The following is a 14,043-nucleotide window of genomic DNA, read 5'->3' as shown; positions in this document are numbered from 1 at the left end:
GCTATAGAGTTACTTCTTTAGCATCAGCTTGTTGCACATATTTTTTTCTCATGTACAGGAAGTGCAACCTTGACAACAATCCTTTGGATGTCTTTTTCTTCAGCATGCCATACAGCACCGAGTCTGCCAAACACCACCTAATCAGTGAACAGGCCCTCTTCTCCAAAGAACTCTAAGCCCGATCTATCATTCCCTCTGGCTTTTTCTCCAAAGCCAAATCCAGCTCCTGCTGAATCAACAGATCCTCCAACCTTGTCCTCTACATTGAGAAGTTTTTCTTTCTGTCAAACTTCTCAAAATCGATCTTCATCCCGCTACTCATGATGTCACAAAACGACAACCACAAACAATACAGATTTGTTTGAAAAAAAATACCTTGAGCAGAAAACTTCAACTCCTGGTTTCTCCTTCTTTCTCCATGCAACCTAGTTCTGATATCAATTAGTGCACACTTTTCCTAGGACGTGAAGACCTAGAAATCACCAGCAAAAAGCACCAAAGGGATGGCACCAAGGTTTTTCTTCTTTCCTTCCTTGGAGGTGGCGGCTAGGATTTGTTTTTCCCTCTTATGATGGCATGCAACCAGAGTGAAGGAGAGAGATGAGGGTTTTGGGAGAAAAGCCGTATTGTATTCCTCTCACATTAACTGTTACAATAATGGGTTTATATACCCTAGGGTTTCCTAAATCCTAATAAATCTTGGCACAAAAACTCCCCTAGCTAACCCACATGAAATCACTCACCCAAGCCCATGTACACCCATATCTTGCATGCTCTCAACCCCTTTGGACTAAACCCTAGTCCACACATGAATTAGCCCCTTAAGACCTCCCAAACCAAGCCTTAAGTTTTCTAGGATCAAACCCGATACCAGACCCAAACAGAAAGCCGGTGTTGCTCTGCTTGCGATACTGAGTCGGTCCAATCTCAGACTGAATCAACTAACTTGGGACTTAGTCGACTTAGATTAGACTGAATCGACTAACCTACGTACCGTATCAATTTTTTTGAGAAGCCTGTCTTCTATTTTTCTGAGACATAGTCGACCCAGACTAAGACTGAGTCGATCCACCTGCAACTTAGTCGACTAAGTCTCAGTCTGAGTCGACTAACCTGTCGAAACAACTTCTTCTCCCGTAACTTCATCCCTAGATCTGGTTCTTGCTCCACCTTGTGTCCCCAAGTATCCGGAGCCCCAACCAATCCCCTCGAAGTCCTCATCGTCTGAACCTCAAGCCCATGGAGAGCTATGTACTATCTCTACCCTAGGATCACTCCTACCTAGCTTATGACTATGCCCATTATAGCAAATCTGGAGCCTATCAAATCGGCTCCACCTGTGATCACCTCCAAGGCTATAGGGCACTACAGAATCCCTAAGGTTGGTGATCTCAGAAAATTAACTAGATTAGTTTGTGATCCCAATTAAAATAAATGCACTATAATTAGTAGATTATAATAAAAATTTTCAAGTGAAGCTTGAGGAGTGGATATGTGCTGGGTGTGCATCGAACCACTATAAGTCTCTTATGTTTATGTGATGTACTTATTGATTCTTATTTTATATTCTTATTTAGTATTTATTATTTTATTTTTACTATCATTCACTGTAATTACTACACATTCACAGCACTTAGATTGTTTGAAAAATCGGCACATACTTGTCTAAGACTTTTGAAAACCCATTTCACCCCCCCCCCCTTCTTGGGTTGTCTAGTTGGGCAACACTTGGTATCAAAGCTTGATTTCTAGTTAGTTTTGATTTAAAGATCAATGACAACTCATTTGAGAGTTTTATTTATCGAGGGATAATCCACTAGTGGGTCAGCTTTTTTTAATGGGTCTAATTATATCTATTGAAAAGCATGCATACATATTTTTATTCAAATACTTGATTATGATTTATGAAGTATCACAATAAATGGCTCTCACACACCCATGGTCATTATCAATGGCATAGCTTCATCCAAACCGGAGTATGATTGGGATGAAGTTGATAAAAGATTAGTGCAATTAAATATCAAGGCAAGAAATGTCTTGTATTGTGTATTGGGTGTGAATGAGTTTAATCGCATATCTACTTGCAACTTAGCAAAAGAGATATGGGATAGACTCGAAGTAACATATGAAGACACAAGCCAAGTCAAAAAATTTAAAATCAATATGTTTGTATACAAATATAAATTATTTAGAATGAAATCTAATGAATCTATTGTTGATATGTTTACTCAATTTACTGATATTATTAATGATCTTAAGAATCCTAAAAAATCATATCCTAACAATGACCTTATGAGAAAAATTCTTAGATCTTTGCCAAGGTCATAGGAAGCCAAAGTGACCGCTATTCAAGAAGCAAAGGATCTTAATGTCCTACCACTTGAAGAGCTACTTAGATCGTTGATGACTGATGAGCTTGCAATGAAACAACATAATGATGAGGAGGTCAAAAAGAAGAGAACTATAGCCCTTAAATCTACAATGGAAGAAGAGAAGGATGAGGACTCATCGAAAGAAGATGTTGGTGATAAGGATATGGCACTTATTATCAAAAAACTCAAAAAGTTCTTGAGGAGGAAGAGGCAAGGATTCAAGAAGACATTGATGGCCAAGGGAGAATCTAGTAAGAATAAGGACAAAGAAAGAGAGCAGCAGCCCATTTGTTATAAATATAAGAAATCAGACATTTCAAAGTCAATTGTCCAAGCCTAAAGAAGAACCTCAAAAAGACAAAGAGGAAGGCTATGGTTGTGATATGAAGTGATAGTGAAGACTCTAGCACCGATGATGAAAATTAAAATATGATAAACTTATATCTCATGGCACAAAATGATGAGGTACAATCTGAATATATTGTAGATTTGACATTTGATGAGCTTCAAGATGTTTTCCATGAATCACTTGATGAATTTAAAACTAAAAAATCAATTTTTGTTAGATAAGAAAGAAGAGATTTCACAAAACAATAAGGCTTTAGTAGAAGAAAACAACTCATTAAAGAAGGAATTAGATATTGTTAGGCCTTTAGTTGAAAAGTTTACTTGTGGTTCTAAAAAACTTCATATGAGTTTGAACAACCAAAGAGCTATTTATGATAAAGTCAGTCTTGATTTTAATCTTAACAACAAATAAAAATTTTTAAAGAGGTTTTTTATGAATTTTTCTTTTCATGCTACTCAAAAGATTACTTATTTCTGCTATAGTAAATTAGGACATAAAGCTTATTCCTATAATTTCAAAAAATTAAATGGTAAATTGATTAAACAAGTTTGGGTTCCAAAAAGAATCTTTGTCACTAACCCAAAATGACCCAAGAAAGCTTGGATACCTAAATCTACTATTTGACTATTTTGTAGCAGTGTCTTGCAGTCCTTGGATTGCAAAGAAGATGGTACCTTGATAGTGGCTATTCAAGACATATGACAGGTGATAAAAATCAGTTTATCACTCTTGAAAAAAAAAAAGAGTTATAACTTTTGGCAATAATGGAAAACAAAAAAATATTGGAGTTGGTAAAATATGTATTACTCCCTCTATATTTATTGATAATATTTTATTAGTTGATGGTTTAAAACATAATTTACTTAGCATAAGTCAATTATGTGATAAAAAATTTAAAATTACTTAATTTTGAATCTTCTTTATGTATTGTTTCTAGTCCCTTTAATGGGAGTGCTAAATTTATTGGACATAGGCATGGCAACATCTATATGGTTAATCTTAATGAGAATATCATGAGAAGTGGTCAATACCTTATATCAAAGGATGCCAAAATCAAAGGATCTAGTTGGTTATGGCATCATAGATTAGGACATGCTGGCATGAACACCATTTCAAAATTAATTGCAAAAGATTTAGTTAAAGGTTTGCCAAAACTAAATTTTGAAAAAGATCAGATTTGTGATGCATGTCAATATGAAAAACAAACTAGAGATCTTTTAAATCTAAAAATATAGTTTCAACTTTTAGACATTTAGAATTAATACACATGAACTTTTGGGACCTACTAGGACTACAAGTTTAGGAGAAAAAAGATATGGACTTGTTATTGTAGATGATTTTTTATGATTTACATGAGTTTTATTTTTAGCACATAAAGATGATGCTCTTTCTACATTTTCTAAGTTTTATCAAAAAATTTTGAATGAAAATAGTTTGATAATTATTTGTATTTGAAGTGATCATGATACCAAATTTAAAAATTAAAATTTTAATATTTTTTATAATAAAAATGATATTGAATATAATTTTTCTACATCAAGAACACCTAAATAAAATAGAGTTGTTGAAAAAAAAAATTGAACTTTGAAAGAAATAGCTCGTACCATATTATGTGAAGGGAGTCTCCCAAAGCAATTTTGGGCTGAAGTCATTAACACTACATGTTATATTTTAAATAAAATTTTGATTCGATCAATTTAAAAAAAAATCCCCTATGAGCTTTGAAAAGATAGAAAACCTAATATTAGTTATTTTCATAGTTTTGGATGTTGTTTTTTTATCTTGAATAATGATAAAGATAACTTAGATAAATTTGATGCAAAATCTGATGAAGATATTTTTTTTAGAATATTCTACATCTAGCAAAACATATAAAATTTTTAACAAACAAACATTAGTTATTGAAGAATCTATACATGTTATATTTGATGAAACTAATGATCTATATATCTTCAAGAAAGAAAGATTTTAGTAATGATAATGCAGAAAATATAGAAGAAGGGTTGAAGCAACTTAACTTGACGAAGGATGTCAAATATTTGATGACATGCATGCAGAATTTATAATATGTAGTATTTTAACATTTATAATTCATATATGCAGTGAAACAAAAATCAGATATAGATTAAACAAATTTAATCTATCTGGCATACTTTAAGTCGATCTAATCTACTCCTAACAGGATCGTTCACATGCTTATAATGTAAAAATTAAATCAGATTTTACATAGATACAAAATCAAAATCAGATCTTAATACCTTTGTGCAAGAAGCAATCCACCGCAATGGATGATCAAGATAGCCTGATGAGGTTCTCGTCGAGCCACACATGCGTTCGACTTCCACAGATATCCACACAAGGCCCTGGCTGGTCAGATGTTGACAATTTCATTGGGATGCTAGCATCCTTGAAGAAATCAACTCCTGATGGTCGATCACACTTCCTTCTTTGGATCTCACAACCTGTACCTAAGAAGGAGAAGGACAGGAGGAAGAACAAGTGAAGAAAAGAAATCCTTTTCACTCTCTTCTTTTTTTTTTCTTCATAAAACCAATGCCTAAGCAACTAAAGCCCATGCCAAAAACTCTCGGCCAACCCTCTACCTTTCCCACTTGGTGTGAAATCAGATTTCACACTTGAATACCATAGAGCACTCAGAATTGTCGCACAAAATTGAGAACTCTTTAAGAGTGGGCGACAAGGGATAAAGATTAGTTTGTTTGAACTTGAATTCAAATCTCTTTTGAATTCAAATTCAAACCTAACCACATCCAAATGCCATTCAGCAAGAGGAACTCAGCCCCACCATCTTCTCTGGAAAAATATGATGGAACCTCTCTCAATTGTCACACAAAAGAGAGAGAGTCTATCATAAGTGGTATGAAGAGGTTTAACGGAGATGGGATAAGGATAACATTTGAATTCAAATCTCATTTGAATTCAAACACAAACCAACCCATCCCAATCCAAAGGGGCGACAAGGAGAGGCTATGGGCATAAAGTTTTCTTTTGTAAAACTCAAATTTATGATGAGAAAAGGCATGGAGATAAGATGAGTGGCGCAAGGGAGTTTGAATTCAAACTTTCAAAATAATTGAACTCAATTTGTCTCAACCAAATCCAATTCGGTTAGACTCAAATAGAATAGGTCAAGCCTAATCTAATTAGGCACCTAATCTCTTAATTAAATTTTAATCATATTAAAAATTAATTGAGCCCAAACCCTGATCAAATCAGGATTGATCTCCCTTGCGGTTAGGTTATCTCATAACTCAATCAGATCAAACCTAATCCAATTAGATTTCAATCAAACCCATTTCTCAATCAAATTGAGCCAATTAGCAATTCAATTGCTAATTAATCCTTCAATAATTTACTAACCATTAGCAAATTATTTTATTATAATTTTTACATAAGATTAATCATTAATCAAATTGATGATTTTATCCATCAATGATTCATAATCGTAAATCAACCATCTGATTAGACAAGAACTTTTTTTATGTGTGATTCTATAGATTCTATTTCATCTGATAGGAAGATATATTATGATCTCATCACAATATCATATAAATATTTTTCAATGAATCGAAATAATTTCAATTCTGCTCTTCGAGGGTTATCAATCATCAAAATAATATCCGATAAATCTCACAATCCACCAATGACACCTAGTAGTATGTAGTAACAATCCAGTAGGATGAAAATATCAAACCTTAGGTATAGTTACCATGTAGTCTGATTCTTCTATCATGAGTTTTGACAGGATGCAGATCAAGGATAACTCGTCAAATCCATTCGTCCATCATATGTAAGATTCAATTAACTCAAGTCCATGTGAAATCTTATAGAAACTCTTTTCTATAATTCACCTATCATGGTCATAGATTTAGGACTCAATCTCATAAACTGTATAGGACCTCTCCTTGTCGATCAGGATCAACAGATTCCATCTTCGTGCACACCTATTCCAATAATGGACTTGCTATAGCCAACATACACCATAAGATTTTGAATGGCTAGGTAACCAAGTGATTATGTAGTCAAACTACAACAACTCCACTGTGAATAGCCGAGGCACCTCAGGTTAAAGAATTATTTACACCACTACAACTATGAGTAAGTCACTGATGAGTGGATAACCATCCTAGTAACTTCTCATGTTGGTCACGCTCAGTACCAGTTATTCTCTAACAACCATCTGTACTCTTGTTTCAATGTTCCTACACTATAGACTCGAGCTCATCTATCCGAAGGAAGCGATCTGTGCATCGATCTATCTAGATTGGTCACCATCTCCATGGCGATCCTTCTATCAGGAGTATTTAAAAATTAACTACTAATGATACATGTCTCAAATTTTCAACTCTTTGAGAATACGTGTCATCATCCATCAATTCTTCGGATGATTCATAGACACAATAAAGTACACATAACATGAATTAAAAATTAATCCAAATTTTATTAATTTTAAAATTTAATTATAAAATTATGCTTCAGAAGTGTACATATGTCAATCAATCCAACTTCTAGGGCATACATCTAACAAACTTTTACTTGATCTAAAGCCAATTGGCCACAAACTTAAGTCTCATCTTCTCAAGATGAGCTTCAATCTTCTGTTGGCTTAGCGGCTTGGTCAGTGGGTCAGCCACGTTCTTAGTGGAGGCGACTCACTGTACCTCGATGAACTTCTTCTCGAGATATTTACAAATTAGATGAAATTATCGCTCGATGTGTTTGAACTTCTGGTGAGATTTTTGTTCTTTAGCAAGCGCTATAGCACCATTATTATCGCAGAAGAGTGGAACGACATCCGATGGCATCACACCCAGCTCCGCAATCAACTTTTTGAACCAGAATCCTTTCTTAGCAATTTTTGATGCGGCAATGTACTTTGCCTCCATAGTAAAATTTGCAATAATCAAGTGCTTGAAACTCTTTCAGCTAACCGCACCATCATTACACAAGAATACAAAATCTGATGTAAACTTTCTATCATTAATGTCAGACATGAAATCTGAATCTGTGTATCTCTATACTTGTAAGTCTTATCCTCCAAAGATCAAAAAGAGATCCTTGGTCCTTCTTAAGTACTTAAAGATATTCTTTACAGCAATCCAGTGCTCCTCATCTGGATTTGACTGATATCTGTTTGTGATACTCATAGCAAGAGCAATATCAGGTCGTGTATATAGCATAGCGTACATGAGGCTCCCTATAGCAAAAGCATAAAGGATCTTGCTCATACACTGTATCTCCTCAGGTGTGCTAGGGCACATCTTCTTAGAAAGGTGAATTCCATTCCTGAAGGATAGCAAATCTCTCTTGGAATTCTCCATGCTGAAACACTTCAGTATTTTTTCTATATAGAGTTGCTGTGACAAACCTAGCATCCTTTTAGATCTATCTCTGTAGATCTTAATTCTCAAAATATAGGATGCTTCTCCAAGGTCTTTCATGGAGAACTCTTTGGATAACTATACTTTTACAGAAATCATTATGAGAATGTCATTCCCAATTAGGAGGATGTTATCCATGTATAATACGAGGAATGTGACCGTGCTCCCACTGATCTTCTTAAACATGCACGGTTCCTTCTCATTTTTGATAAAATCAAACGATTTGATCACATCATTGAAATGAGTATTCCAACTCCAAGTCGCTTGCTTTAGTCCATAAATGGATCTTTGCAGCTTGCAAACTTTGTGATCTCCATCACTGGACATGAAACCCAGAGGCTACTCCATATAGATATTTTTCTCAAGATATCTACTTAGAAAGGTAGTTTTCACATCCATCTGCCAAATCTCATAATTATAAGCTGCTGCAACAGTAAGTAGTATCCGAATGGACTTCAGTATGGCAACTGATGAGAAGGTCTCCTGATAGTCAATACCTTCATGCTGACCATAACCTTTCGCCACAAGCCTTGTTTTAAATGTCTCCACCTTTTCATCCGAACCAATCTTTCTTTTAAAGATTCATTTACACCTAATAAAAACTATTCCTGCTCATGGATCTATTAAGGTTCAGACCTGGTTGGTATGCATTGAGTCTATCTCTGATTTCATTGCTTTCAATTATTTTTCGGAGTCGATGTCTAACATTGCCTCATCATAGGTTTTAGGATCATCAACATGATCTATATCATCCATGATAAATATTTTCTCTACATCCTCTTCCAGCATATCCATGTATCTTTCTGAAGGATGTGTGATCCTACTGGATCTACGAGGTGGAATGGGTTCCTCAGACTCTATGGCTCGTTGCTCTTCAGAGATACTCTCTTCGAGCTGAATTTTTCTCCCACTACCTTCATCTCGAATAAACTCTTTTTTCAAAAATTTGGCATGTCGGCTCACAATCATATTGTGATCCTCCAAAAAATAAAAATAGTATCCCAAAGATTCTTTTGGGTACCCTATAAAATGAGCTCTCATAGACCTAGCCTCTAACTTGTCCATTTGTTGCCGTTTGATATAGGTCGGACATCTTCAAATTCTGAGATAACCAAAATTTGACTTCTTATCATGCTATATCTCATATGGAGTGGTAAGAACAGATTTAGAGGAAATCTTATTGATTAAATAATTAACAATCATTAAGGTGTGTCCCCAAAAAAATAAAGGAAGGTCGGTGAAGCACATCATGGATTGGACCATATCCAATAGGATCTGATTTCTCCATTCTGAAACTCTATTAAGCTGAGATATTCGAAGTAGAGTCTATTGAGAGATAATATCATTTTCTTTGAGGTAACTGAGAAATTCTCCACTCAGGTTTTTTCACCTCGATCTGATCGAAGTATCTTAAGTGATTTTTCAGTTTGCTTCTCTACCACAGATTTGAATTTTTTTTAATCTTTCAAAGGCTTCAGATTTGTGTCTCATAAGAAATACATATTCATATCAAAAAAAATCATCAATAAAAGTGATGAAGTAGAGATAACCTCCTCTGACCGACACATCAAATGAGTCGCACACATCAGTATGTACCAAAGCCAGTACCTCAGTGGTCTTTTTTTCATGTCCTACAAAGAGTAGCTTGGTCATTTTTTCTTAAAGATAGGACTCACAGACTGAAATCGACTCATCTGCAAATGAGTCTAAAAGACCATCTTTCACCAGTCTATTAATTCTTTCTTCTCCGATATGACCTAGCCTAAGGTGCCATATGTAGTTTAGGTTAACCTCATCTCTGGATCTCTTAGACCCAATGGCACTCACAACTTGCTCAGATAAATTGACTGACTCATCTACATCAACATGTAAATGATAGAGACTGTTGATTAAAGATCACGTGCAATCATTTTATTTCCAAAATAAATAGTGCAATGGTTCTTACTGAAACTGATTTCATAATTGTCCTATGCTAAACACAAAATAGAAATTAAATTTTTGCTCGCATTAGGCACATAGTAGCAGTCCCTCAGTTTTAGACAAAAATTAGATGATAATTGAAGAGGATAGGTTCCTACGGCCATAGCAGCAACTTTTGCTCCATTACCAACACATAGGATCATTTCTCTTTGCCTCAACCTTCTATATTTCTTAAGATCCTATATTGAAGTGCACAAGTATATACTAGAACCAGAGTCTATTACTCAATTGGTAGTAGAAGAAACTGTTAGGTTAGTCTCCATCACGAGCAGGTCCGACATACCTTCTAAAAGTGTGTCCCTCAAACTCTTCGAGGTCCCTGCCAACATTTCTTAGTCTAAGACACTACCTAACCTTTCGAAACTTAAAACACCTTTTAAGTCCTTTAGCCAATCCTTACAGTTGGAACCTAACATTGGTTGATTAAGATGCAGGTTAGTCAATTAGATGCAGACAGTTTTCTTATAGAGAGAAGAAATTTTAAGTTAGATTTTTGTAATTGATTTTAGTTTGTTTTAAAAAATTTATTTTAAAAAATAAACTTGCTCCCACTAATTCATTAGAGCTCCAACTATTTCTGTGGATCCTAACATTCCTCAGGTTAGAAAGTGAAAACTCCTTCATGAGTTAAGATTCCTAGTGGGTACTGCGGTTCCATCGATTGGCATTCCACCTCACCTGATAGATCTTAGTGAACGTGTCAATCAATAGATGGACAACTCTTGCTCAATGCTTCTCAAGCAAATTACGGTAGACTTTGGATCTCTAGGTCCTAAGACCTCATCTCACAAATCTTAACTTCATTCCTTAGTTAAGTCAGACCCACCATTAAGTGCAAGTGAAGCCGTCATTATACCCTCACCTGACAAATCTTGGGCCCAACTCCATCTCCATCCTGCATTTAAAGTGATTGTTTCTCCCTTGATGCAACTGAACCACTGTATCCAGTCGAGAACAGTCAATATTAAAGAGAGCACAGCACTTTACAATAGTGGAAGATCCCTCGACTTAATATTATTGAGAAAATTTTAATTTAGGTCTCTTCCTTAATTAGTCATAATGGTTATGACTGACCTAGTGGCATAGGCTAGCTCGAGTTCAACAAGTTGACCTAATATAGAAACTAATCTTCCAAAATTATCAGGTAAGTTAAGATGTGTGGAGATCCCTCCGTTACATTAAAGACAACAGAATCAATTAAAGAACCACCATCTATGTACTTACCTTAGACATCAAATTGATTGATTAGAATCGATCAGGTTAACCTATTGACTCCGGCTCGAACCACTGAGTCGAATTAGGTCTTAGTTGATCGCTAACATATGACTATTAATTGATCTAACCAAACTTACAACTACTTTGGATTGGTCATGAGCACATTTGATCCCATCCTAATCAATATTTGATTCAGTTTGATCAACTGCTCAAACTAGACCTAATTGAGCTACCCACACCCTGAGCTCATGTATTATGAAATTGACTTAGATCTTGAATTCATAATTTTTAGATCTATTTAATTTCATATCTTAATTCTTAATTAAGTTCATGGGTCAAATCTGATGTCTAATAATTTAGAACAAGATTGCATCACATACATAATTTTTTGCTCACCCTCGAGTCGACTCTCCCTAAATTTGAGTCGACTCATCACAGTGAGTTGGCTCGAGTCAAAATCGAGCTAGCTCCCTATGACGAACAAAGAACCCACATGCCACAGTCTGCTGATTCGAGTCGGCTTGTCTACCAATTAAGCCGGCTCTATAGGGTGTCAAGTCGACTCCAACAAGGAAGGAGTCAACTCCTCAGGTGCTCGAGTCAACTCGAACAGAACTCGAGTCGACTCGACAGACGTACCAGTAGCAGGTGTCATAAAAATTTTCGATCCATGCATACAAATAGTTCTAACTTAGATATTAAAATAATTTTAAAATCTAAGTAACTAAATTATGCATCAAAATCTAGGATTTTTGGATCTAAGTTTTGTAGAAAATTAAGTTTTTCTTTTCGCGGTTCTTCTTCATGGATGTATTCACATAGCACCCCTACATGCCATAAGAGCACCCCATTGAATGGAAAAAGAGAATCTTTAAACCCTACTTGCTCCTATGAACAGATGGCTTGGTGGTACATTCATTCCGAATACTAGGCTACTAAGACAACGAACTATACTACACATATCGAATATGCATAAAAGAATAGGATCATCATTACATGTTTTAATAAGATCTAATCTAATCTTTAAATCTGATTCTAGATCTAATCATGCATCTCATGCAACATAGACCAAGCATACATCTCATGTATCAAAATAAAATCAGATTATAAACATGCAATAAAGATCTAATCTAATTACATCACATGTAACATAGATCTATCATGACCCTGGAAGAAAACACATCACATGCATCAAAATAAAATCTAATTTTAATCTCATGCATTACTTTAAATTTCAGATCTGATAATCAAATTTTTAGATCTGAAATCACATATAAAACGATAACCCGTGGCTCTGATACCACTTGAAGAATGTCATCTATTCGATGACATGCATGCAGAATTTATAGTATGCAGAATTTTAATATTTAAAATTCATATATGTAGCAAAATTAAAAGCAGATATAGATTAAATAAATTTAATCTATCTGGCATGCTTTAAGTACATCTAATCTACTCCTAATAGGATCATTCACATGCTTATAATATAGAAATTAAATCAGATTTTACATAAATACAAAATCGAGATCAGATCTCGATACCTTTACATGGATAGCAATCCACCGTAATTGATGATCCGGATAGCTTGATGAGGTCCTCGTCGAGCCATACACATGTTCGATCTCTACAGATATCCACACAAGGCCCTGACTGATCAGAGGTTGACGATTTCATCGGGGTGCTAGCATCCTTGCAGAAATCAACTCTTAATGGCTAATCACACTTCCTTCTTTGGATCTCACGATCTCTACCTGAGAAGGAGAAGGACAGGAGGAGGAACAAGTGAAGAGACGAAATCCTTTTCACTCTCTTCTTTTTTTTTCTTCACAAAACCCATGCCTAAGCAACTAAAGCCCACGCCAAAAACTCTTAGCCAACTCTCTCTGCTTTTTCCACTCGGTGTGAAATCAGATTTCACACTTGAATACCATAGAGCACTCAAAATTATCATGCAAAATTGAGAACTCTTTAAGAGTGGGCGACAAGGGATAAAGATTAGTTTGTTTGAACTTGAATTCAAATCTCGTTTAAATTCAAATTCAAACCTAACCACATCCAAACGCCATTCAGCAAGAGGAACTCACCCCCACCATCTTCTCTGGAAAAATATGATGGAACCTCTCTCAATTGTTGCACAAAAGAGAGAGTGTCTATCATAAGTGGTGATGAAGAGGTTTAAGGGAGATGGGATAAGGATAACATTTGAATTCAAATCTCATTTGAATTCAAACACAAACCAACCCATCCCAATCCAAAGGGGTGACAAGGAGAGGCTATGGGCATGGATTTTTCTTTCATAAAACTCAAACTTATGATGAGAAAAGGCATGGAGATAAGGTGAGTGGCGCAAGGGAGTTTGAATTCAAACTTTCAAAACAATTGAACTCAATTTGTCTCAACCAAATCCAATTCGATTAGACTCAAATAGAGTAGATCAAGCCTAATCGAATTAGGTACCTAATCTCTTAATTAAATCTGGATCATATTAGAAATTAATTGAGCCCAAATCTTGATCAAATCAGGAATTGATCTCTCTTGCGATTGGATTATCTCATAGCTTAATCAGATCAAACCTAATCCAATTAGATTTGAAACAAACCTCATTACTCAATCAAATTAACCAATTAGTAACTTAATTACTAATTAATTCTTCAATAATTTACTAACCATTAGCAAATTATTTTATTATAATTTTTGTATAAGATTAATCATCAATCAAATTAAC

At 35.0% G+C, this 14,043-nt stretch overlaps 1 pseudogene; it reads left to right on the top strand.

Moving 5' to 3' along the window:
- Positions 1–1,294: 1,294 nt before the first annotated feature.
- LOC105048954 (protein DETOXIFICATION 27-like) overlaps positions 1,295–14,043 on the top strand; it is a 33,592-nt pseudogene continuing 20,843 nt past the window's right edge.

The sequence above is a fragment of the Elaeis guineensis genome, chromosome 7 (assembly GCF_000442705.2).
Source record: "Elaeis guineensis isolate ETL-2024a chromosome 7, EG11, whole genome shotgun sequence".
Classification (NCBI taxonomy): Eukaryota; Viridiplantae; Streptophyta; class Magnoliopsida; order Arecales; family Arecaceae; genus Elaeis; species Elaeis guineensis.
The sequence above is the reverse complement of the archived record's forward strand: the minus strand, read 5'-3'. Positions and strand labels throughout refer to the sequence as shown.